This window comes from Ranitomeya variabilis, chromosome 3, assembly GCF_051348905.1.
Source record: "Ranitomeya variabilis isolate aRanVar5 chromosome 3, aRanVar5.hap1, whole genome shotgun sequence".
Taxonomy (NCBI): domain Eukaryota; kingdom Metazoa; phylum Chordata; class Amphibia; order Anura; family Dendrobatidae; genus Ranitomeya; species Ranitomeya variabilis.
The window spans coordinates 506,203,171-506,228,602 of record NC_135234.1 but is presented as its reverse complement, the minus strand read 5'-3'; the positions used below and the strand labels follow the sequence as shown (position 1 = coordinate 506,228,602).

At 44.5% G+C, this 25,432-nt stretch overlaps 1 protein-coding gene across 2 annotated transcripts in view; it reads left to right on the top strand.

Moving 5' to 3' along the window:
- GABRB3 (gamma-aminobutyric acid type A receptor subunit beta3) overlaps positions 1-25,432 on the top strand; it is an 820,257-nt gene that overhangs the window by 781,107 nt on the left and 13,718 nt on the right. The window lies entirely within an intron of this gene.

The following is a 25,432-nucleotide window of genomic DNA, read 5'->3' as shown; positions in this document are numbered from 1 at the left end:
ATGGGACTCAAGTATCGGACGGTATCCCTGATGGTTCCCAGGGTCTGAAGGAGAGGAAACTCTCCTTCAGGCCTTGGGATCCATATTAATGTGTAAAATAAAGAATTAAAATAAAAAATATTGCTATACTCACCTCTCCGACGCAGCCTGGACCTCACCGAGGGAACCGGCAGCGTTCTTTGCTTAAAATGCGCACGTTTACTTCCTTCCATGACGTCACGGCTTGTGATTGGTCGCGTGCCGCCCATGTGGCCGCGACGCGACCAATCACAGCAAGCCGTGACGTAATTTTCAGGTCCTCAATGCCTAATTCTAGGCATTCAGGATTTTAAAATTACGTTCCAGCTTGTGATTGGTCGCGTCGCGGTCACATGGGCGACGTGACCAATCACAAGCCGTGACTAGGGTTGAGCGAAACGGGTCGATCATTTTCAAAAGTCGCCGACTTTTCGCTAAGTCGGCGTCTCATGAAACCCGATCCGACCCCTGTGCTTGTCGGCCATGCGGTACGCGACTTTCGCGCCAAAGTCGCGTTTCAATGACGCGAAAAGCGCCATTTCTCAGCCAATGAAGGTGAACGCAGAGTGTGGGCAGCGTGATGACATAGATCCTGGTCCCCACCATCTTAGAGAAGGGCATTGCAGTGATTGGCTTGCTGTCTGCGGCGTCACAGGGGCTATAAAGGGGCGTTCCCGCCGACCGCCATCTTACTGCTGCTGATCTGAGCTTAGGGACAGGTTGCTGCCGCTTCATCAGAAGCAGGGAGAGCGTTAGGCAGGGTCCACTAACCACCAAACCGCTTGTGCTGCAGCGATTTCCACTGTCCAACACCACCTTCGGTGTGCAGGGACTGTGGAAGCTATTTTTTTTTTTTTTCCCCTCAGCGCTGTAGCTCATTGGGCTGCCCTAGAAGGCTCCGTGATAGCTGTATTGCTGTGTGTACGCCACTGTGGAAACCAACTGCTTTTTTCAAAGCACATATCCTCTTGTTCCTTCCTTTCTGCACAGCTATCTTTTCTGTTTGTCCACACTTTTTATTTAATTTGTGCATCAGTCCACTCCTATTGCTGCCTGCCATACCTGGCTTACATTACTGCAGGGAGATAGTAATTGTAGGACAGTTTTTTTTTTTTTTTTGTTTTTTTTTTGTGGGAGATTAAGATTGGCATTTCTGCTACAGTGCCATCCCTGTGTGTGCCATCTCTCACTGAGTGGGCCATAGAAAGCCTATTTATTTTTTCCGTGATTTGTGTTCTAAAATCTACCTCAACACAAAAACACTACATCAATCAGTGGGAGAAAAATATTGGCCTCAGTCAGGGCTTGTGTGCCACTGCTGTGTGTGCTATCTCTCATTCAGTGGGCTATAGCAAGCCTATTTTTTTTTTTTTTTTTTTTTTTTTAATATTATTTGGTTTCTAATTCTCCCTGAAAAAAAAAAAAAAAACCTAAAAAAACAGTGGGAGAATAATATTGCCCTTTCAGCTTGTGTGCCAGTCTTGACTCCTGGGTGTGCCACCTCTCTCCCTCTCATTCAGTGGGCCATAGAAAGCCTATTTATTTATTTTTTTTAATATTATTGGGTTTCTAAAGTCTCCCTGAAAAAACAAAAAATACATAAAAAAACAGTGGGAGAGTAATATTGCCCTTTCAGCTTGTGTGCCAGTCTTGACTCCTGGGTGTGCCACCTCTCTCCCTCTCATTCAGTGGGCCATAGAAAGCCTATTTATTTTTTTTTTTAAATATTATTGGGTTTCTAAAGTCTCCCTGAAAAAACAAAAAATACATAAAAAAACAGTGGGAGAGTAATATTGCCCTTTCAGCTTGTGTGCCAGTCTTGACTCCTGGGTGTGCCACCTCTCTCCCTTTCATTCAGTGGGCCATAGAAAGCCTATTTATTTTTTTTTTTTAATATTATTTGGTTTCTAATTCTCCCTGAAAAAAAAAAAAAAAACCTAAAAAAACAGTGGGAGAATAATATTGCCCTTTCAGCTTGTGTGCCAGTCTTGACTCCTGGGTGTGCCACCTCTCTCCCTCTCATTCAGTGGGCCATAGAAAGCCTATTTATTTTTTTTTTTAAATATTATTGGGTTTCTAAAGTCTCCCTGAAAAAACAAAAAATACATAAAAAAACAGTGGGAGAGTAATATTGCCCTTTCAGCTTGTGTGCCAGTCTTGACTCCTGGGTGTGCCACCTCTCTCCCTTTCATTCAGTGGGCCATAGAAAGCCTATTTATTTTTTCCGTGATTTGTGTTCTAAAATCTACCTCAACACAAAAACACTACATCAATCAGTGGGAGAAAAATATTGGCCTCAGTCAGGGCTTGTGTGCCACTGCTGTGTGTGCTATCTCTCATTCAGTGGGCTATAGCAAGCCTATTTTTTTTTTTTTTTTTTTTAATATTATTTGGTTTCTAAAGTCTCCCTGAAAAAAAAAAAAAACCTAAAAAAACAGTGGGAGAGTAATATTGCCCTTTCAGCTTGTGTGCCAGTCTTGACTCCTGGGTGTGCCACCTCTCTCCCTCTCATTCAGTGGGCCATAGAAAGCCTATTTATTTTTTTTTTAAATATTATTGGGTTTCTAAAGTCTCCCTGAAAAAACAAAAAATACATAAAAAAACAGTGGGAGAGTAATATTGCCCTTTCAGCTTGTGTGCCAGTCTTGACTCCTGGGTGTGCCACCTCTCTCCCTTTCATTCAGTGGGCCATAGAAAGCCTATTTATTTTTTTTTTTTAATATTATTTGGTTTCTAATTCTCCCTGAAAAAAAAAAAAAAAACCTAAAAAAACAGTGGGAGAATAATATTGCCCTTTCAGCTTGTGTGCCAGTCTTGACTCCTGGGTGTGCCACCTCTCTCCCTCTCATTCAGTGGGCCATAGAAAGCCTATTTATTTTTTTTTTTAAATATTATTGGGTTTCTAAAGTCTCCCTGAAAAAACAAAAAATACATAAAAAAACAGTGGGAGAGTAATATTGCCCTTTCAGCTTGTGTGCCAGTCTTGACTCCTGGGTGTGCCACCTCTCTCCCTTTCATTCAGTGGGCCATAGAAAGCCTATTTATTTTTTCCGTGATTTGTGTTCTAAAATCTACCTCAACACAAAAACACTACATCAATCAGTGGGAGAAAAATATTGGCCTCAGTCAGGGCTTGTGTGCCACTGCTGTGTGTGCTATCTCTCATTCAGTGGGCTATAGCAAGCCTATTTTTTTTTTTTTTTTTTTTTTTTTAATATTATTTGGTTTCTAAAGTCTCCCTGAAAAAAAAAAAAAACCTAAAAAAACAGTGGGAGAGTAATATTGCCCTTTCAGCTTGTGTGCCAGTCTTGACTCCTGGGTGTGCCACCTCTCTCCCTCTCATTCAGTGGGCCATAGAAAGCCTATTTATTTTTTTTTTTAAATATTATTGGGTTTCTAAAGTCTCCCTGAAAAAACAAAAAATACATAAAAAAACAGTGGGAGAGTAATATTGCCCTTTCAGCTTGTGTGCCAGTCTTGACTCCTGGGTGTGCCACCTCTCTCCCTTTCATTCAGTGGGCCATAGAAAGCCTATTTATTTTTTTTTTTTTAATATTATTGGGTTTCTAATTCTCCCTGAAAAAAAAAAAAAAAACCTAAAAAAACAGTGGGAGAGTAATATTGCCCTTTCAGCTTGTGTGCCAGTCTTGACTCCTGGGTGTGCCACCTCTGTCCCTCTCATTCAGTGGGCCATAGAAAGCCTTGTTTTTGTTTTTTTTTTTAATATTATTTGGTTTCTAAAGTCTCCCTGAAAATAAAAAAAAAATACATAAAAAAACAGTGGGAGAGTAATATTGCCATTTCAGCTTGTGTGCCAGTCTTGACTCCTGGGTGTGCCACCTCTGTCCCTCTCATTCAGTGGGCCATAGAAAGCCTTGTTTTTTTGTGTTTTTTTTAATATTATTTGGTTTCTAAAGTCTCCCTGAAAATAAAAAAAAAAAAAACATAAAAAAACAGTGGGAGAGTAATATTGCCCTTTCAGCTTGTGTGCCAGTCTTGACTCCTGGGTGTGCCACCTCTGTCCCTCTCATTCAGTGGGCCATAGAAAGCCTTGTTTTTTTTTTTTTTTTAATATTATTTGGTTTCTAAAGTCTCCCTGAAAATAAAAAAAAAATACATAAAAAAACAGTGGGAGAGTAATATTGCCATTTCAGCTTGTGTGCCAGTCTTGACTCCTGGGTGTGCCACCTCTGTCCCTCTCATTCAGTGGGCCATAGAAAGCCTTGTTTTTTTGTTTTTTTTTTAATATTATTTGGTTTCTAAAGTCTCCCTGAAAATAAAAAAAAAATACATAAAAAAACAGTGGGAGAGTAATATTGCCATTTCAGCTTGTGTGCCAGTCTTGACTCCTGGGTGTGCCACCTCTCTCTCTAATTGTGGGCCATAGAAAGCCTTTTTATTTTTTTCCTTCATTTGTGTTTTAAAATCAACCTCAACACAAAAACACTACATCAATCAGTGGGAGAAAAATATTGGCCTCAGTCAGGGCTTGTGTGCCACTCCTGTGCGTGCCATCTCTCATTCAGTGGGCCATAGAAAGCCTTGTTTTTTTGTTTTTTTTTAAATATTATTTGGTTTCTAAAGTCTCACAGAGAAAAAAAAAAAAAAAATTAGGTGGGAGATTAATATTGACATTAGTGCTTGAGTGACAGTCCTGCGTGTGTGTCATCTCTGTGATTTGGTGTCACAGAAAACAGAGTGTGTAACATTGTGCCTGATTTTCCTTGTGGTCTCACCAACCTGTTAAGGGATATTGAAATCATACTGAAGTTATAGCTCACCGTGTAAGTTGTTTGACAGCAACAAATAAAGTTAGTTTGGTTACGATTTTTAAACAATGAGGAAGTCTGGTGCAAGAGGTCGTCGTGGGCGTTCATTGTCAGCTGGTAATGATGGTAGTGGTAGTGGAGCATCAGGTGGTCGTGGGGATAAAAATATTCCACCTAAGTCTGGAGCTGTGGAGCCAGTTTCGTCGTCAGGCTACACAAGGCCTCGAACGCTCTCTTTTCTGGGAGTAGGAAAACCGCTTTTAAAGGCTGAGCAGCAACAGCAAGTTTTGGCTTACATTGCAGACTCAGCCTCTAGCTCTTTTGCCTCCTCTTCCGAAACTGGTAAATGTAAAAGCAGCGCGTCGCTTGTGGATGTTCACGGTCAGGGACAAGTCGCTTCCTTGTCCTCCTCAGCAAAAACTACAACAAGAGAGAAGGATGCAGCAGGCGACACAACGGGTCACTCCATGGAGCTCTTTACACATACCGTCCCTGGCTTAGAAAGTGAAACATTTAACAGGCCATGCCCATTACAAGTAGATTCTGACATGGAGTGCACTGATGCACAGCCACAGCCAGAGTACTATGCTGCTCCTTTGACTCAGACCACCACATTGCCCTCTCAGGGTACAGATCCACAATCAGACCCTGATGAGACTATGTTGCCCCGCCACGAACGCTATACCACCGACCGACACAGTGACACAGACGAAGTTGCACACGAGCTCGAAGAGGAGGTAATAGATGACCCAGTTATTGACCCCGATTGGCAGCCATTGGGGGAACAGGGTGCAGGCGGCAGTAGTTCAGAAGCGGAGGTGGAGGAGGGGCCGCAGCAGGCATCAACATCGCAACAGGTTCCATCTGCCGGGCCCGTATCTGGCCCAAAACGCGTGTCAAAGCCAAAACCTGTTGGAGGACAGCGTGGCCATCCGGTTAAAGCTCAGTCTGCAATCCCTGAAAAGGGATCCGAGTCTAGGAAGAGTGCAGTCTGGCATTTTTTTAAACAACATCCAACTGATCAGCGCAAAGTCATCTGTCAAAAATGTTCAACTAGCTTAAGCAGAGGTCAGAATCTGAAAAGTCTAAATACTAGTTGCATGCATAGACACTTAACCACCATGCATTTTCAAGCCTGGACTAACTACCAAACGTCCCTCAAGGTTGTAGCACCCTCGGCCAATGAAGCTAGTCAGCAACGCAACATCCCTTCCGTCACTGTAAGGCCACCATTTTCCGCACCACCGGCAGTATCTGTGCAGGTTTCTTTGCCAGCCAAAAGCAGTCAGGGTCAGGGAATCACCAGTTTAGTAGGAGGAAATATTGCATCTAGGGCACCGGCGGAAACAATACCGTCTCCAACCGTCTCTCAGTCTGCCATGTACACCGGCACACCCGAAAGTTCCACGATCTCCTGCTCTCCAGTCCAGCTCACCCTACATGAGACTCTGGTTAGAAAAAGGAAGTACTTATCCTCGCATCCGCGTACACAGGGTTTTAACGCCCACATAGCTCGTTAGAGATGATGCCCTACCGTTTAGTTGAAAGCGAAGCTTTTAAAGCCCTGATGGAGTACGCTGAACCACGATACGAGCTACCTAGTCGACACTTTTTTTCCAGAAAAGCCATCCCAGCCCTGCACCAGCATGTTAAACAGCGCATCGTCCATGCACTTAGGCAATCTGTGAGTACAAAGGTGCACCTGACTACAGATGCATGGACCAGTAGGCATGGCCAGGGACGTTATGTGTCCATCACGGCACACTGGGTGAATGTGGTGGATGCAGGGTCCACAGGCGACATCAATTTAGGGACAGTTGTGCCTAGCCCACGGTCTAGGAAACAGTTGGCTGTAGGCGTTCGCACCCCCTCCTCCTCCTCCTCGTCCTCCTGCAGAAGCTACAGCTCTTCCACAGAACGCAGTCGGCCAACCACTCCATCGGCAGATGACACTGTTGCACACCAGTTGTCCCATTATGGGCCAGCTACTGCCAAGCGTCAGCAGGCTGTATTGGCTATGAAGTGTTTGGGCGACAACAGACACACCGCGGAAGTTCTGTCCGAGTTCTTGCAACAAGAAACGCAGTCGTGGCTGGGCACAGTAGATCTTGAGGCAGGCAAGGTAGTGAGTGATAACGGAAGGAATTTCATGGCTGCCATCTCCCTTTCCCAACTGAAACACATTCCTTGCCTGGCTCACACCTTAAACCTGGTGGTGCAGTGCTTATTGAAAACTTATCCTGGGTTCTCCGACCTGCTCCTCAAAGTGCGTGCACTTTGCTCACATATCCGACGTTCGCCTGTACACGCCAGCCGTATGCAGACCTATCAGCGGTCTTTGAACCTTCCCCAGCATCGCCTAATCATAGACGTTGCAACAAGGTGGAACTCAACACTGCACATGCTTCAGAGACTGTGCGAACAGAGGCGTGCTGTTATTTATTTGTGGGAGGATACACGGGCAGGCAGTAGGATGGCAGACATGGAGTTGTCAGGTGTGCAGTGGTCGAAGATACAAGACATGTGTCAAGTCCTTCAGTGTTTTGAGGAATGCACACGGCTGGTTAGTGCAGACAACGCCGTAATAAGCATGAGCATCCCCCTAATGCGTCTGCTGATGCAAAGTTTGACGCACATAAAGGAGCAGGCGTCTGCACCAGAGGAAGAGGGAAGCCTTGATGACAGTCAGCCATTGTCTGGTCAGGGCAGTGTACAGGACGAGGTAGCGGGCGAAGAGGAGGTGGAGGACGAGGAGGATGATGGGGATGAGTATATTTTTAATGCGGAAACTTTCACGGGGGCACAGGAAATTGGTTGCGTGTCACGGCCGGGTTCTGGTTTTTTGAGGGACACAAGTGACGTAGATTTGCCTGCAACTGCCCCTCAACCAATCACAACCGGAGATTTGACAACTGGAACTTTGGCCCACATGGCGGATTATGCCTTACGTATCCTAAAAAGGGACACACGCATTACGAAAATGATGAACGATGACGATTACTGGTTGGCCTGCCTCCTTGATCCACGCTATAAAGGCAAATTGCAAAATATTATGCCACATGAGAACTTGGAACTAATATTAGCAACCAAACAATCAACTCTTGTTGACCGTTTGCTTCAGGCATTCCCAGCACACAGCGCACGTGATCGTTCTCACACAAGCTCCAGGGGGCAGCAGACTAGGAGTGTTAGGGGTGCACACATCAGAAGTGGCGTTGGACAGAGGGGTTTTCTGACCAGGTTGTGGAGTGATTTTGCTATGACCGCAGACAGGACAGGTACTGCTGCATCAATTGAAAGTGACAGGAGACAACATTTGTCCAGTATGGTTACTAACTATTTTTCATCCCTTATCGATGTTCTCCCTCAACCGTCATTCCCATTTGATTACTGGGCCTCCAAATTAGACACCTGGCCAGAATTGGCAGAATATGCATTGCAGGAGCTTGCTTGCCCGGCAGCAAGTGTCCTATCAGAAAGAGTATTCAGTGCTGCAGGTTCAATATTAACCGAAAAAAGGACTCGTCTGGCTACCCAAAATGTTGACGATCTAACATTCATTAAAATGAACCACAACTGGATTTCGAAATCTTTTGCCCCACCTTGCCCGGCCGACACCTAGCTTTCCTATGAAAAGCTCTTGCCTGTGAATTACTTTTCTAATGTCTAATTTGCTGCAGCTGATTGTACAGCATACGACATGTTTACACCTCCCTAAATGGCAAAACTCCCCACACGGGGCCGTGGTATCGCGACTTGGCGCAAGCACCCGTGAGACTGCTGTTTGTCTGAAGAGGTGGGTGTGCTCGCTTTTGGTTGACGGCATTGCTACTGGGTACCTCATAGTACAATGTAGTGTCTCTGGCGGTGGTGGTGCGCACCCAACGTCAGACACACCGTTGTAACATGAGGGGCCCTGGGGTGGTCCCGCCGGCCTCAAGAGAGTTCCCCCCTACCCCAGCTCAAAATGTGCTCTACCACGTGCAAAATTATGTCGCACAGCTCCACCAATCTTTAGTCTATTCGCTGACATCATTCAATGTCTGGCACTGACAATACAAATTTGTAGACATCTATGATGCAACTTAAAGTAGTCTGTGTCTGTGTCCTATATTGGCACCATTAAATAGTTACTGCCAAATTACTATGTCAGAAACTCAGTAGATGAGCCCACCCCTGTACCTAAGTATGCCACCTTTTTTTTTTGTTTTGGTTGTTTTGCGAGACATTAACATCTATTTATATTTTGGGAGTACTGGGACAGACACTCCTTGCACTACTCCTCCACTCACCACCAAGCTGCCTGTGTATCCATGTAACCGCTGTAAAACTGCCATGAGCCTATTGTTTGTTATTTTAGGCCTTTGATAGCCTGTCTGCGGTCCCTACTTTAAATACTCCTCCACTCACCACCAAGCTGCCTGCCCGTGTATCCATGTAACCGCTGTGAAACTGCCATGAGCCTATTGTTTGTTATGTTAGGCCTTTGATAGCCTGTCTGCGGTCCCTACTTTAAATACTCCTCCACTGACCAGACCACTGCTGCCCGTGTACCCCTGGAACCAATTATAAAGTGCCTACAGCCAGCCCATTTTCTTATGTTAGGCCTTTGAAGCCTGTCTGCGGTCCCTACTTTAAATACTCCTCCACTCACCACCACCAAGCTGCCTGCCCGTGTATCCATGTAACCGCTGTGAAACTGCCATGAGCCTATTGTTTGTTATTTTAGGCCTTTGATAGCCTGTCTGCGGTCCCTACTTTAAATACTCCTCCACTCACCACCAAGCTGCCTGTGTATCCATGTAACCGCTGTAAAACTGCCATGAGCCTATTGTTTGTTATTTTAGGCCTTTGATAGCCTGTCTGCGGTCCCTACTTTAAATACTCCTCCACTGACCAGACCACTGCTGCCCGTGTACCCCTGGAACCAATTATAAAGTGCCTACAGCCAGCCCATTTTCTTATGTTAGGCCTTTGAAGCCTGTCTGCGGTCCCTACTTTAAATACTCCTCCACTGACCAGACCACTGCTGCCCGTGTACCCCTGGAACCAATTATAAAGTGCCTACAGCCAGCCCATTTTCTTATGTTAGGCCTTTGAAGCCTGTCTGCGGTCCCTACTTTAAATACTCCTCCACTGACCAGACCACTGCTGCCCGTGTACCCCTGGAACCAATTATAAAGTGCCTACAGCCAGCCCATTTTCTTATGTTAGGCCTTTGAAGCCTGTCTGCGGTCCCTACTTTAAATACTCCTCCACTCACCACCACCAAGCTGCCTGCCCGTGTATCCATGTAACCGCTGTGAAACTGCCATGAGCCTATTGTTTGTTATTTTAGGCCTTTGATAGCCTGTCTGCGGTCCCTACTTTAAATACTCCTCCACTCACCACCAAGCTGCCTGTGTATCCATGTAACCGCTGTAAAACTGCCATGAGCCTATTGTTTGTTATTTTAGGCCTTTGATAGCCTGTCTGCGGTCCCTACTTTAAATACTCCTCCACTGACCACCAAGCTGCCTGCCCGTGTATCCATGTAACCGCTGTGAAACTGCCATGAGCCTATTGTTTGTTATTTTAGGCCTTTGATAGCCTGTCTGCGGTCCCTACTTTAAATACTCCTCCACTCACCACCAAGCTGCCTGTGTATCCATGTAACCGCTGTAAAACTGCCATGAGCCTATTGTTTGTTATTTTAGGCCTTTGATAGCCTGTCTGCGGTCCCTACTTTAAATACTCCTCCACTGACCACCAAGCTGCCTGCCCGTGTATCCATGTAACCGCTGTGAAACTGCCATGAGCCTATTGTTTGTTATGTTAGGCCTTTGATAGCCTGTCTGCGGTCCCTACTTTAAATACTCCTCCACTGACCAGACCACTGCTGCCCGTGTACCCCTGGAACCAATTATAAAGTGCCTACAGCCAGCCCATTTTCTTATGTTAGGCCTTTGAAGCCTGTCTGCGGTCCCTACTTTAAATACTCCTCCACTGACCAGACCACTGCTGCCCGTGTACCCCTGGAACCAATTATAAAGTGCCTACAGCCAGCCCATTTTCTTATGTTAGGCCTTTGAAGCCTGTCTGCGGTCCCTACTTTAAATACTCCTCCACTGACCAGACCACTGCTGCCCGTGTACCCCTGGAACCAATTATAAAGTGCCTACAGCCAGCCCATTTTCTTATGTTAGGCCTTTGAAGCCTGTCTGCGGTCCCTACTTTAAATACTCCTCCACTGACCAGACCACTGCTGCCCGTGTACCCCTGGAACCAATTATAAAGTGCCTACAGCCAGCCCATTTTCTTATGTTAGGCCTTTGAAGCCTGTCTGCGGTCCCTACTTTAAATACTCCTCCACTCACCACCACCAAGCTGCCTGCCCGTGTATCCATGTAACCGCTGTGAAACTGCCATGAGCCTATTGTTTGTTATTTTAGGCCTTTGATAGCCTGTCTGCGGTCCCTACTTTAAATACTCCTCCACTCACCACCAAGCTGCCTGTGTATCCATGTAACCGCTGTAAAACTGCCATGAGCCTATTGTTTGTTATTTTAGGCCTTTGATAGCCTGTCTGCGGTCCCTACTTTAAATACTCCTCCACTGACCACCAAGCTGCCTGCCCGTGTATCCATGTAACCGCTGTGAAACTGCCATGAGCCTATTGTTTGTTATGTTAGGCCTTTGATAGCCTGTCTGCGGTCCCTACTTTAAATACTCCTCCACTGACCAGACCACTGCTGCCCGTGTACCCCTGGAACCAATTATAAAGTGCCTACAGCCAGCCCATTTTCTTATGTTAGGCCTTTGAAGCCTGTCTGCGGTCCCTACTTTAAATACTCCTCCACTGACCAGACCACTGCTGCCCGTGTACCCCTGGAACCAATTATAAAGTGCCTACAGCCAGCCCATTTTCTTATGTTAGGCCTTTGAAGCCTGTCTGCGGTCCCTACTTTAAATACTCCTCCACTGACCACCAAGCTGCCTGCCCGTGTATCCATGTAACCGCTGTAAAACTGCCATGAGCCTATTGTTTGTTATTTTAGGCCTTTGATAGCCTGTCTGCGGTCCCTACTTTAAATACTCCTCCACTCACCACCAAGCTGCCTGCCCGTGTATCCATGTAACCGCTGTAAAACTGCCATGAGCCTATTGTTTGTTATTTTAGGCCTTTGATAGCCTGTCTGCGGTCCCTACTTTAAATACTCCTCCACTGACCACCAAGCTGCCTGCCCGTGTATCCATGTAACCGCTGTGAAACTGCCATGAGCCTATTGTTTGTTATGTTAGGCCTTTGATAGCCTGTCTGCGGTCCCTACTTTAAATACTCCTCCACTGACCAGACCACTGCTGCCCGTGTACCCCTGGAACCAATTATAAAGTGCCTACAGCCAGCCCATTTTCTTATGTTAGGCCTTTGATAGCCTGTCTGCGGTCCCTACTTTAAATACTCCTCCACTGACCACCAAGCTGCCTGCCCGTGTATCCATGTAACCGCTGTGAAACTGCCATGAGCCTATTGTTTGTTATGTTAGGCCTTTGATAGCCTGTCTGCGGTCCCTACTTTAAATACTCCTCCACTGACCAGACCACTGCTGCCCGTGTACCCCTGGAACCAATTATAAAGTGCCTACAGCCAGCCCATTTTCTTATGTTAGGCCTTTGAAGCCTGTCTGCGGTCCCTACTTTAAATACTCCTCCACTGACCAGACCACTGCTGCCCGTGTACCCCTGGAACCAATTATAAAGTGCCTACAGCCAGCCCATTTTCTTATGTTAGGCCTTTGAAGCCTGTCTGCGGTCCCTACTTTAAATACTCCTCCACTGACCAGACCACTGCTGCCCGTGTACCCCTGGAACCAATTATAAAGTGCCTACAGCCAGCCCATTTTCTTATGTTAGGCCTTTGAAGCCTGTCTGCGGTCCCTACTTTAAATACTCCTCCACTCACCACCACCAAGCTGCCTGCCCGTGTATCCATGTAACCGCTGTGAAACTGCCATGAGCCTATTGTTTGTTATTTTAGGCCTTTGATAGCCTGTCTGCGGCCCCTACTTGCAATACTCCTCCACTGACCACAATGCTGCCTGGAGTGCCTGCCTGTGTATCCATGTAACCGATGTAAAACTGCCATGACTGCCTACTGTTTGTTATTTTAGGCCTTTGATAGCCTGTCTGCAGCCCCTACTTGCAATACTCCTCCACTGACCACACCAATGCTGCCCGTGTACCCCTGGAACCTATTTAAAAGTTCATAGAGCCTAGTTATATATTTTATTTACTATTAATAAGGCCATGATGGACTACGCTGTACCACGCTACAAGCTAACCAGTCGACACTTCTTTTGCGAGAAAAGCCATCCCAACCCTCCACCAGCATGTAGAAGACCGCATTGTCCATGCACTCTGGCAATCTGTGAGTACAAAGGTGCACCTGACAACAGACGCATGGACCTGTAGGCATGGCCACGGAAGATTACGTGTCCATTACGGCGCAATGGGTTAATGTGGTGGATGCATGGTCCACAGGGGACAGCCTACTAAGTCTGTCTGCAGTCCCTAATTCAAATTGTCCTCCACTGTCTAAATCGGAACTTCCACCTTCTGGCTTTCGGCCTATAGTATCAGAAATTAAACTGCATTTGGCCTTCAACTTTGGTTAGGGCCTACTAACGGCTTCTGCCCCTCCCTGGTGTTGTCCTCAACTAAATAAAGCTGAGCTTCAACCTTCCGGCTCTCATTATGTGGTTTTAAAAAAAAAAATGGTGGTTAGGGCCTACTAACGGCTTCTGCCCCTCCCTGGTGTTGTCCTCAACTAAATAAAGCTGAGCTTCAACCTTCCGGCTCTCATTAAGTGGTTTTAAAAAAAAAATGGTGGTTAGGGCCTACTAACGGCTTCTGACCCTCCCTGGTGTTGTCCTCAACTAAATAAAGCTGAGCTTCAACCTTCCGGCTCTCATTAAGTGGTTTTAAAACAAAAATGGTGGTTAGGGCCTACTAACGGCTTCTGCCCCTCCCTGGTGTTGTCCTCAACTAAATAAAGCTGAGCTTCAACCTTCCGGCTCTCATTAAGTGGTTTTAAAACAAAAATGGTGGTTAGGGCCTACTAACGGCTTCTGCCCCTCCCTGGTGTTGTCCTCAACTAAATAAAGCTGAGCTTCAACCTTCCGGCTCTCATTATGTGGTTTTAAAAAAAAAAATGGTGGTTAGGGCCTACTAACGGCTTCTGCCCCTCCCTGGTGTTGTCCTCAACTAAATAAAGCTGAGCTTCAACCTTCCGGCTCTCATTAAGTGGTTTTAAAACAAAAATGGTGGTTAGGGCCTACTAACGGCTTCTGCCCCTCCCTGGTGTTGTCCTCAACTAAATAAAGCTGAGCTTCAACCTTCCGGCTCTCATTATGTGGTTTTAAAAAAAAAAATGGTGGTTAGGGCCTACTAACGGCTTCTGCCCCTCCCTGGTGTTGTCCTCAACTAAATAAAGCTGAGCTTCAACCTTCCGGCTCTCATTAAGTGGTTTTAAAACAAAAATGGTGGTTAGGGCCTACTAACGGCTTCTGCCCCTCCCTGGTGTTGTCCTCAACTAAATAAAGCTGAGCTTCAACCTTCCGGCTCTCATTATGTGGTTTTAAAAAAAAAAATGGTGGTTAGGGCCTACTAACGGCTTCTGCCCCTCCCTGGTGTTGTCCTCAACTAAATAAAGCTGAGCTTCAACCTTCCGGCTCTCATTAAGTGGTTTTAAAACAAAAATGGTGGTTAGGGCCTACTAACGGCTTCTGCCCCTCCCTGGTGTTGTCCTCAACTAAATAAAGCTGAGCTTCAACCTTCCGGCTCTCATTAAGTGGTTTTAAAACAAAAATGGTGGTTAGGGCCTACTAACGGCTTCTGCCCCTCCCTGGTGTTGTCCTCAACTAAATAAAGCTGAGCTTCAACCTTCCGGCTCTCATTAAGTGGTTTTAAAACAAAAATGGTGGTTAGGGCCTACTAACGGCTTCTGCCCCTCCCTGGTGTTGTCCTCAACTAAATAAAGCTGAGCTTCAACCTTCCGGCTCTCATTATGTGGTTTTAAAAAAAAAAATGGTGGTTAGGGCCTACTAACGGCTTCTGCCCCTCCCTGGTGTTGTCCTCAACTAAATAAAGCTGAGCTTCAACCTTCCGGCTCTCATTAAGTGGTTTTAAAACAAAAATGGTGGTTAGGGCCTACTAACGGCTTCTGCCCCTCCCTGGTGTTGTCCTCAACTAAATAAAGCTGAGCTTCAACCTTCCGGCTCTCATTATGTGGTTTTAAAAAAAAAAATGGTGGTTAGGGCCTACTAACGGCTTCTGCCCCTCCCTGGTGTTGTCCTCAACTAAATAAAGCTGAGCTTCAACCTTCCGGCTCTCATTAAGTGGTTTTAAAACAAAAATGGTGGTTAGGGCCTACTAACGGCTTCTGCCCCTCCCTGGTGTTGTCCTCAACTAAATAAAGCTGAGCTTCAACCTTCCGGCTCTCATTATGTGGTTTTAAAAAAAAAAATGGTGGTTAGGGCCTACTAACGGCTTCTGCCCCTCCCTGGTGTTGTCCTCAACTAAATAAAGCTGAGCTTCAACCTTCCGGCTCTCATTAAGTGGTTTTAAAACAAAAATGGTGGTTAGGGCCTACTAACGGCTTCTGCCCCTCCCTGGTGTTGCCCTCAACTAAATAAAGCTGAGCTTCAACCTTCTGCTCCAAATTACCATTTTAAAAAATGCAATAGGCTTTTCCGGCCTACTAAAGGTGTCTGCCACTCCCTGGTGTTGTCCTCAACTGAACAAAGCTGAGCTTCCACATTCTGGCTTTCGCCCTATACTATCAGATATTAAACTGCATTTGGCCTACTAGTGTGGTTAGGCCCTTGAAACAGTGTCTGCTGCTCTTGGGTTTGCTACTCCACTGAACAAAGCAATGCCGCCTGTTTAGTCCTGTTACCAATTTTGAACTGCATGTAGCCTACTTTATTCTTTGGCCCTATATCTGTTTCCTCCTCATCCTGCCCATTGCCCAGCCACTGCTAAATGAGTCTGCTGGTACATTGACCTAGACCACTACATTCCCCTTGTACTCTACACAGCCAGAATCTGTCCCTGCTGAAAGTAAGGTTCCCCTTCCCGCATGTTATACCACCTTACACAGGGACAAAGAGGAAGGTGCAGATGAAAGTGCAGGTTCCTTCATCAGGTGGGGGGGCATACTCGTTGGCGACGTCACTGGCACAGGGCCCCTCAGAGTACGCAAAAGTGTCGCTGCTGGTGGGAGGCGCCCCCGCCATGCAAACACACCGCCGTACTTTGAGGGGCCCTGTGCCAGTGGCAATGCGAACGAGTGGGCCCCCCCCCTGCTTGCTCAGGATCACAGCACTTGCAACTTTTAAATACTTACCTTTCCCTGCAACACCGCCGTGACGTAGTCCGCATTTCCTGGGCCCACGAAAAACTTGAGCCGGCCCTACTCCCCCCACAACTTTTGCCAAATGACCCCCAATTCCCTATGCCCAACTATTATTATAAAGTTAATTAAGATTGACAAGCTTCAGAAACAAGAATGGATGTTTTTGGCATTAAAATGGGCACTGTAGGTGTTTTCCTGGCCTCCACTCACTGCCGACTATGCTTCCCCATTGACTTGCATTGGGTTTCGTGTTTCGGTCGATCCCCGACTTTTAGCGATAATCGGCCGACTGCACTCGACTCGACTCTGGACAAAATCGGGTTTCCCAAAACCCTACTCGATCTTAAAAAAATGAAAGTCGCTCAACCCTAGCCGTGACGTCACGGGAGGCAGGAAACGTGCGCATTTTAAAAATATGTCATGGCTTGTGATTGGTTGCGTGCCGCCCATGTGACCGCGACGCGACCAATCACAGCAAGCCGTGACGTAATTTCAGGTCCTGAATGCAGAATTAGGCATACAGGACCTGAAATTACGTCACGGCTTGCTGTGATTTGTCGCGTCGCGGTCACATGGGCGGCACGCAACCAATCACAAGCCATGACGTAATTTTAAAATGCGCGCGTTTCCTGCCTCCCGTGACGTCACGGCTTGTGATTGGTCGCATCGCCCATGTGACCGCGACGCGACCAATCACAAGCCGGAACGTAATTTTAAAATCCTGAATGCCTAGAATTAGGCATTGAGGACCTGAAAATTACGTCACGGCTTGCTGTGATTGGTCGCGTTGCGGCCACATGGGCGGCACGCGACCAATCACAAGCCGTGACGTCACGGAAGGAAGTAAACGCGCGCATTTTAAGCAAAGAACGCTGCCGGTTCCCTCGGTGAGGTCCAGGCTGTGTCGGAGAGGTGAGTATAGCAATATTTTTTATTTTAATTCTTTATTTTACACATTAATGTTGTTTCGATACCGATACCCGATACCACAAAAGTATCGGATCTCGGTATCGGAATTCCGATACCCGCAAGTATCGGCCGATACCCGATACTTGCGGTATCGGAATGCTCAACACTAGCTGCAACCTAAGAAGGAAGATAGACTTTTCAATGACTGTTCAATGATATGGAAAATCTGATCGTTCGTCTGGTCCCTTTTAGGCTGCATTCATTTATATCTTCAGTTTTAAAGCTGATGTCTTAAACAGGTAAAGTTTTACTTTTATTCTACTTCCACATATGTAGCAAATATTTTATATTGAAATCGGCTAGGTAAGGAGTTCGGCAAGCTGGAAAGCACCCAAGGCAAATGTTAGGATTTGTTTCAGCTTTGTATTTGTTGTATTTTTATGCTTTGGGGTAGTGTGGTGCCACCTGCAGGTCATTATTCCTCACTGCAGGTTTATGAAAATTAATGTTTAAAGTGTGTTTTGTGATCACATCGTGGATGTGTGGTTTGTATGGCTATTTTCTTGCTGAAGGGGGCAAGTTTACCTTTCAAATGGTGTGTCATTTGTGTGTGTGGGGGTGCAGTATGAATGGAGATACAAAGTAATCACCAAAAAAGAGTGTTTTGAAGTAATATAGAAGGATAATAATAATTTTATTTCTATAGTGCCAACATATTCTGCAGCACCTTACATTTTAGAGGAGACTTGTACAAGCAATAATAGACATTACAGAATAACAACAATCACAATGATCACAAAAAACAGATACAAAGAGGAATGAGGGCCCTGCTCACAAGCTTTCATACAGTCTGTGAGGAAATAGGGGAGACTTGAAAGCTGGATTGTAATAATTGCTTTCATTGTTCTGACCAGCCATAATGTAAGAAATCAGGTGTTCATGTAATGCTGCATGAACCGGTTATCAACCTGTATGTGTAAAAATACAGACACAAAGGGCTATTAAATGCATAAAGCATGTAAGAACAAAATACAATGATCCTGTTTATGAAGAAAATGTTGAATGGGCAACACATGGATTGTTAGATTAATGTGTTGAGGTGGTAGGCGGTTCATACGTTGGCAAGGCATAGTGAGCAGCAGAGAGCAGTGTCTGAATTCCAGCTTCTCAATGCCTGTCAGAGTAACACTCAGCCCCCACACATATCAACTCTGGAGTTGGTGTGGATCAATGACCTTTGTGAGGTTGTTCAAAACTTTGAGTACTGCAACAAGATGGTGAGTGCTGATTACTCTATTGTCAGTGTAACCATCCCGCTGCTTTGTCTATTAAAATGTTCACTGCAGAATCTCAAAGTGGAAGCTTTGAATGGCGAGCAGGTGGCTATGGAGCTAGGTTTACTGGTAACATATAGCCCCACACAATATTCTCAAGCCACATTTGGTGATGATGAGGAAGAGGAGGAGGAACAGGAGTTTTTGGTCTGCGCTACAGAGGGGACTCCCAATCTCAGCTTCAAGCCTGTCCAGCATGGAAGGCCTGAAGAGGAGAAAGATGAGGAGGAGGAGGCTATGCATCATGAGGAGGAGAGTATGGTTAGTGTTCTTCCTGATGAGGATACTAAACATTTGACTCTTTGTAAACTGCCACACATGGCAGAGTTCATGTTGAGATGTCTTTCCCAAGACCCTTGCATGAAACACATTTTTTCCAACATTAAATACTGGCTGTGCACCTTTCCTGACCCACTGTACAAGGAGAAATTTGCTTCTCTCATGTCAGAGGCAGATGTGCCTTTTTCAGTGCATGTATGCCAGAGGGCTGCTGTAGAATACTTGCTAAAAAGATTACCCTCAGACAAAGCTGCTCACAGAGCTACCGGCTCTTCTCACCCACAAGGATTACGGAAGAGGGCCACACACACCAGGTGCAACTCGGAATGTCCACCAACTGGCCCATTTTCATGAGACTGTCACATCAGCAAGGGCTATCTGTGTGTGTAACTATGATGAGGAGGGAGAAATTGACCAAGATGGTGAAGGACTACTTAAGTGACCATACCAACATCCTTCCTTATTCTTCAGTGCCCCCTAACTATTGGTTGTCCAAGCTCCACATTTGGCCTGACCTCTCCTTCCACACCTTGGAGGTGCTGCCATGCCCTGCTGCAAGTGTGTTGCCTGAGCGGGTTTTTAGTTTGGTTGGTGCAATCATAACGGATAGGCGCATACACCTGTCAATGGAAAATTCAGATAGGCTGGCTCTTCTAAAATTGAACAAGGGCTGGATATCCGGTGACTTTGTAAGCCCTATGCATGACAGCAACGTAATGTAAAAGGAGGCCAAATGTTTTTTGTTGGGGGAAGTTGTCTTAACATCAATCTCTTATCATCAAAGCTCATTTAATTCATGAAATAACCTCCTTCTCCTGCTTCCGCAACAAGTGCTTAGTGGTCATGTATGTGTACATCACATGGCTAATGTTTTGTGCTTTGTGAAAACAGCACATTGTGCAATGGTGAAACTTGTACTTGCTGACACACTCCAACAGCGGAGAAATGGAGATTATTGCCACTGATAAATTGTCACATAAAATTATCTCTACCAGGATTGCGCCAGTAGCTCAACTGCTAGATAAAGATACGCTATTTTTAACCCCTTAATGACCAACACATCTTTTTACTGACCTGCGATATAAGAGATACAATGCAGCAGCTGTTGACTGTACACTATATCTAACAACTTGCTGCATAAGCCATGATCAGTGTTGGCACCATTCATACCTGGTTAACCTCTCAGATGCAGCTGTCAATAGTGACTACATCATATAAATTGTTAACCTCTTTAACTCCATCGGCACCCTGAGAATATGATTGTGTGGTTCTGATGTTTTCTATTGCAATTCACAGCCAAATAGTCTGAATGGAAATTCAAGGCCTTAGAGTCTGCCGGCTATAGTGGCCTGTTCAAAAGTTAGCAACATTTAGGTGGTAAAAATACACTTTTTCATTTCTGTCATGCCACTTGGCATTAATTCCTGAAAAGCACCAGAAGAGTTAATAAACTACATGAGAGCAATTTTGAATATGTTGAGGGGTGTGGAGTTTAAAATGGTATCATTCTGGGTTTTTTTCCAGTATATAGGACCCCCAAAGTCACTTCAAACCTGGATATGTCCCTAAGAAAATAAATTTTGTAAATTTCCTTGAAAAAATGAAAAATTTCTGCTACATTTTAACCTTCTAAAATGCTAACAAAATAAAATAACACTACAAATGGTGCTGATGTAAAGCCAACATGTGAGAAATTTTATTTATTAATGTTTTTATGTGGTATGACTATCTGGATTAAAGGGATAATCATTCAAAGTTTGAAAATTGCATTTTTTAAACATTTTTGTCAAATTTCTGATATTTTCTATTAATAAACATAAAACATATTAAGTTAACCTAAATTTACCATTGTCATAAATTATAATATACGACGAAAAAACAATCTCAGAATCATTGAGTTATTGCCACTGACACTGGTCAGACTTGAAAAATTTGCCCCTCTCACTAAGGGGTTAAACTAATAGAAAATTATGATTTTTTTTTCTATCACCTTGCAGACACATTCCAAATGCGGAGTTTTGAAGATTATTGCCCCTGCTGAATTGTCATGTAAGATTATCTCTACCCGGATTGTGCCAGTCGCACAACTGCTAGAGATTGTGAGCCCTCGCGGGCAGGGTCCTCTCTCCTCCTGTACCAGTCATGACTTGTATTGATTAAGATTATTTTACCTGTTTTTTATTATGTATACCCCTCTTCACATGTACAGCGCCATGAAATAAATGGCGCTACAATAATAAATTATTTATTTATTTTATTTATTTAATCGTATGAACATATATTTAAACATCATATAAGAATAAATCAACGATAAACAGTGATTGAAAAGAACAAAGGAACAGAAATACGAGTCAGATATCGAGATTTTCTATGTATGCAATAACATTGTCATTTCCAGTATAGAAATCATTCTGGTCACCAGTATGAGATCTGAGGGGACATTCCTCGACAATGTGCTGAATTATTTGACGGTCAGCTCCACAGTCACAGGCAAGAGAGTCAGATTTTCCCCACTTATGCATAAGATCTGCACAAACACCAAAGTTTGTTCTGATACGATTCAAAGTGACCCAGGTTTTCCTTGGCAGATTGAAGCCTGGTGGTGGATTTTGAAAGTGAGGAAACGTTTGAGGCTCACCATCTACTGCACTGACCCAAAGTTCACGCCATTTCTCTCCTAAATTGAAATCATGTTCATACAGGGTAATTGCTGTTCGGATGGGTGGATGTCTTGATTTCAGTCGCTGTATTTGAACATCTTGGATATTTTGATGTATTGGGAGATTTTCATTATTCACTACTTTGGTGTATTCTTTAAGTAGGAGCTTTTGTCTTCTCAGATTTGCAGGTGCGATATGACTGAAGACAGGTAACCAGTGGATGGGTGTAGGTCTGATAGCACCAGAAATTGTGCGCATAGAGTTGTTCAACTGATTGTTGATTGCATTCACATGACAACTATTCAGCCATACTGGAGCACAATATTCTGCGGCAGAGTACACCAAGGAAAGGGTAGACGTTCGCAAGACGTTCCCAAGACAGGTGTTGAGGAACCCCAGGAGGAACCGCAGAGTTTCTGAATAATATTATTGCGTGATTTCAGTTTCTGCGCTGTCTTTTCTAAGTGAGATTTGAAGGTTAGGCTTCCATCCAGGATTATGCCTAAATACTTGGGATTGAAGTTATGTTTGACAAGTTGACCTTTGAGTTCAGTCTTAGCACTTGCGTTGTGTAAATGAAAGCAACATACTTCCATTTTTGATGGATTGGGCTTTAGCCTCCATTGTCGAAAATACTTTCCCATTACACTAAGATCTTCTGTTAGAACCTCCTCTGCTACCTCCATTGTTTTGTTCACTGTAGCAAGTGCCCAGTCATCGGCGTATCCAAATTTCCATGATATTGTGTCAGAAATGTCAGCTAGGTACAAAGCAAACAGGAGCGGTGCCAGCACTGATCCCTGGGCCAAGCCATTGTTTAAGGTTTTCCTACAACTGGTTGAATCACCCATGATAAGTTGAAAGGTTCAATTTGCAATCATAATATTCAAGAGGTACATAATTTTCTTACATGGAATCACCTTCAGAAACTTATATAGAAGTCCTTCCCTCCACACAGTGTCATATGCGGCAGAAAGATGGATGAATGCCACTGAAACCTTCTTGTTCTTTTGAAATTCAGCTTCAATTAAAGTTGTCAAGGCTAAAACTTGGTCACTGCAGTTTCGAGCAGGTCTAAAGCCGGCTTGCTCTATAGGTATTGAGTCAAAAATCTTTAACTTGATCTTGTTATAGATTAAGTGTTCTAACAGCTTGTAAAGGCAGCTCAATAAAGCAATGGGTCTATAGCGTGATGGATTATCTTCAGGCTTCCCAGGTTTTATCAATGCAATGATCTTGGCATGTTTTTACTTACTGGGGACTTGAGCATTCTCCATGATATCTGAGAAGAACTTTGCCAGCCATTTTTCGCAAAAGGTCCACAATTTTTTGAGAAATTTGGGATGAATCCCAACAAATCCAGGAGCTTTGCTACTTTTAGTATCAACAAGGGCAATTTCAATGTCACAAGTTGTAAAAGGATGGGAATATTCTTCAGTTGATGCCACAGATAATTTTAGTAGGTTAAACTTATTTTTAACTTCTATGGTATGATCTCGGTCTTTAGGGGTTCTTGAGGTGTTCACAATGTGTGCTGCGATTTGATTTGGAGTTACAGCATTCGTTTTCTGTTTTGCTTTATGGTTTCCTTCTAGTTTTCTTAAAAGAGACCACGCTTTTCTACTGGACCTTTTAAAGGGAACCTGTCACCCCGTTTTTTCCGTATGAGATAAAAATACTGTTAAATAGGGCCTGAGCTGTGCATTACAACAGTGTATTTTGTGGACCCCGATTCCCCACCTATGCTGCCGAAATACGTTACCAAAGTAGTCGTTTTCACCTGTCAATCAGGCTGGTCTGGTCAAAAGGGCGTGGTGTCTTCCCCCAGATCTTGCTTAGTTTTCCGTTGGTGGCGTAGTGGTGTGCGCATGCCCAAGGACCCAAATCCACATCACAAAGGAGTGAAAAGAGCGCGATGTGCTGTATTTAATTGGTGATCGGTGGGCGCGGCCATCTTCCTTTGGCCGCGCGTGCGCAGAAGCGGTGCTCTGCTGGCCGAGGCTTCAGGAAAATGGCCGCGGGATGCCGCGCGTGCGCAGATGGAGATCGCGGCGGCCATTTTCCTGAAGCCGAGATGCGAACTCTGCTTCAGGAAAATGGCCGCCGCGATCTCCATCTGCGCATGCGCTGCATCCCGCGGCCATTTTCCTGAAGCCGCGGCCAGCAGAGCGCCGCTTCTGTGCATGCGCGGCCAAAAGAAGATGGCCGCGCCCACCGATCACCAATGAAATACAGCACATCTCGCTCTTTTCACTCCCCTGTGACGTGGATTTGGGACCTTGGGCATGCGCACACCAGTACGCCACCAACGGAAAACTAAGCAAGATCTGGGGGAAGACACCACGCCCTTTTGACCAGACCAGCCTGATTGACACGCGAAAACGACTACTTTGGTAACGTATTTCGGCAGCATAGGTGGGGAATCGGGGTCCACAAAATACACTATTGCAATGCACAGCTCAGGCCCTATTTAATAGCATTTTTATCTCATACGGAAAAAACGGGGTGAGAGGTTCCCTTTAAAGTCCAAGTTCTCAACTGTTTCCATCCATTTGACACAACATGCTGCATTCAGTTTGTTCAGCAACTCATCACCGATTTCACCATCTTCACTCTCAAGGAATTGTCTGCATAGTTGTTCACGTTCATCAGTCCAGCCCGGAATGTATTCTTTGCGGAAGCCGCGTTGTATTGATTTCTTTGCAGCTTTAATAACAGCTTTACAGAACCGCTTATAGTTTTTACTGATTGGAGGTATCCAACCAATACACTTGTCAAGATGATCTGCAAACTTTTTCCATTTGGCTTTAACAAAATTCCATCGAGGACGTGGGTATGAAGTTACAAGAGGAATGGGTACTCCAACAGTGATGATGACAGGGTGATGCTGACTACGAGGGAAATGATTGACAACACTCCGAGATTTAGATAAAGGTTGATTGTTTCTATTGCATGATACGAAACATAAATCAGAGTTGTATCCTCTCTGCCATGCTGCTGACTGGAAGGTTGGAAAATCCTTTGCATCAAAAACCAAGAATGTTTTGTGAATGTCAGACCAGTTTACCAGGTGCTCAACATTGTCATCATTACTAGCATATTTCCAGAGCTCATGGTGACTGTTGAAATCTCCTATGTACACGGTAGGATGTGGATGGACATGGATAACTTCAGTAGGCCATTGTACTGCAGGAGGCTTGTAAATATTATCAATTGTGATATCACCAACTTTAATCACAGCTTCATGAATGCCATTTTCAACAGATGTAGATACAAGCTTTACATTTTCAATGTATCATTTCACATAGGTAGCTACACCATAGTGTGGGTCATATGTAGCACCAATTAAATCAAAACCAGCAATGGAGCCACGAGCTAGAAGTTGGTCTTCATTTTCAACATGAGTTTCCTGAAGAACAAGAACATCTATTTTGTTAGCAGGGAGAAACTTGTGAACGAAATCACATTTTGAGCGGCTGATACCTTCAATATTAATTTGGCAGATTTTCACAGTGGGCCCAAGGTGTTTCATTTGAGGAGTATCATTTGTGACGGTACCATTATTTGTAGACATTATCAAATTTGATCCTTTGTTGTCCTTTGTTGATTATCAAATATGATGTAAAATATATTGACCAGGAGGTCTAGATGTAGTTTGATGGTTTGGTCGTCAAGATTGTTAGTCCTTTAGCGTTACCCAGGGTGCACCACGTGGAGACGGACTAACGTTACACCCCACATACATACATAATAAATAAAAATAATAATAATAATAATAATAAAGATACGCTATTTTTTAAACCGATAGAAAATTATGATTTTTTTAAAGATCTCCCTGCTAACACACTCCAAATGTGGAGTAATGAAGATTATTGCCTCTGCTAAATTATCACGTAAGATTATCTCTACACGGATTGCGCCTTTTGTACAACTGTTAGACAAATATTAGGTATTTTAAGCAAGAGATAAGGAATATTATTTAGCAATTAGATTTTAAAATGGATGTAACCATATGCAGCCACTGAGGAATATTATTTAATGGTAAAAAAAAAATATTATAGGCTGCTG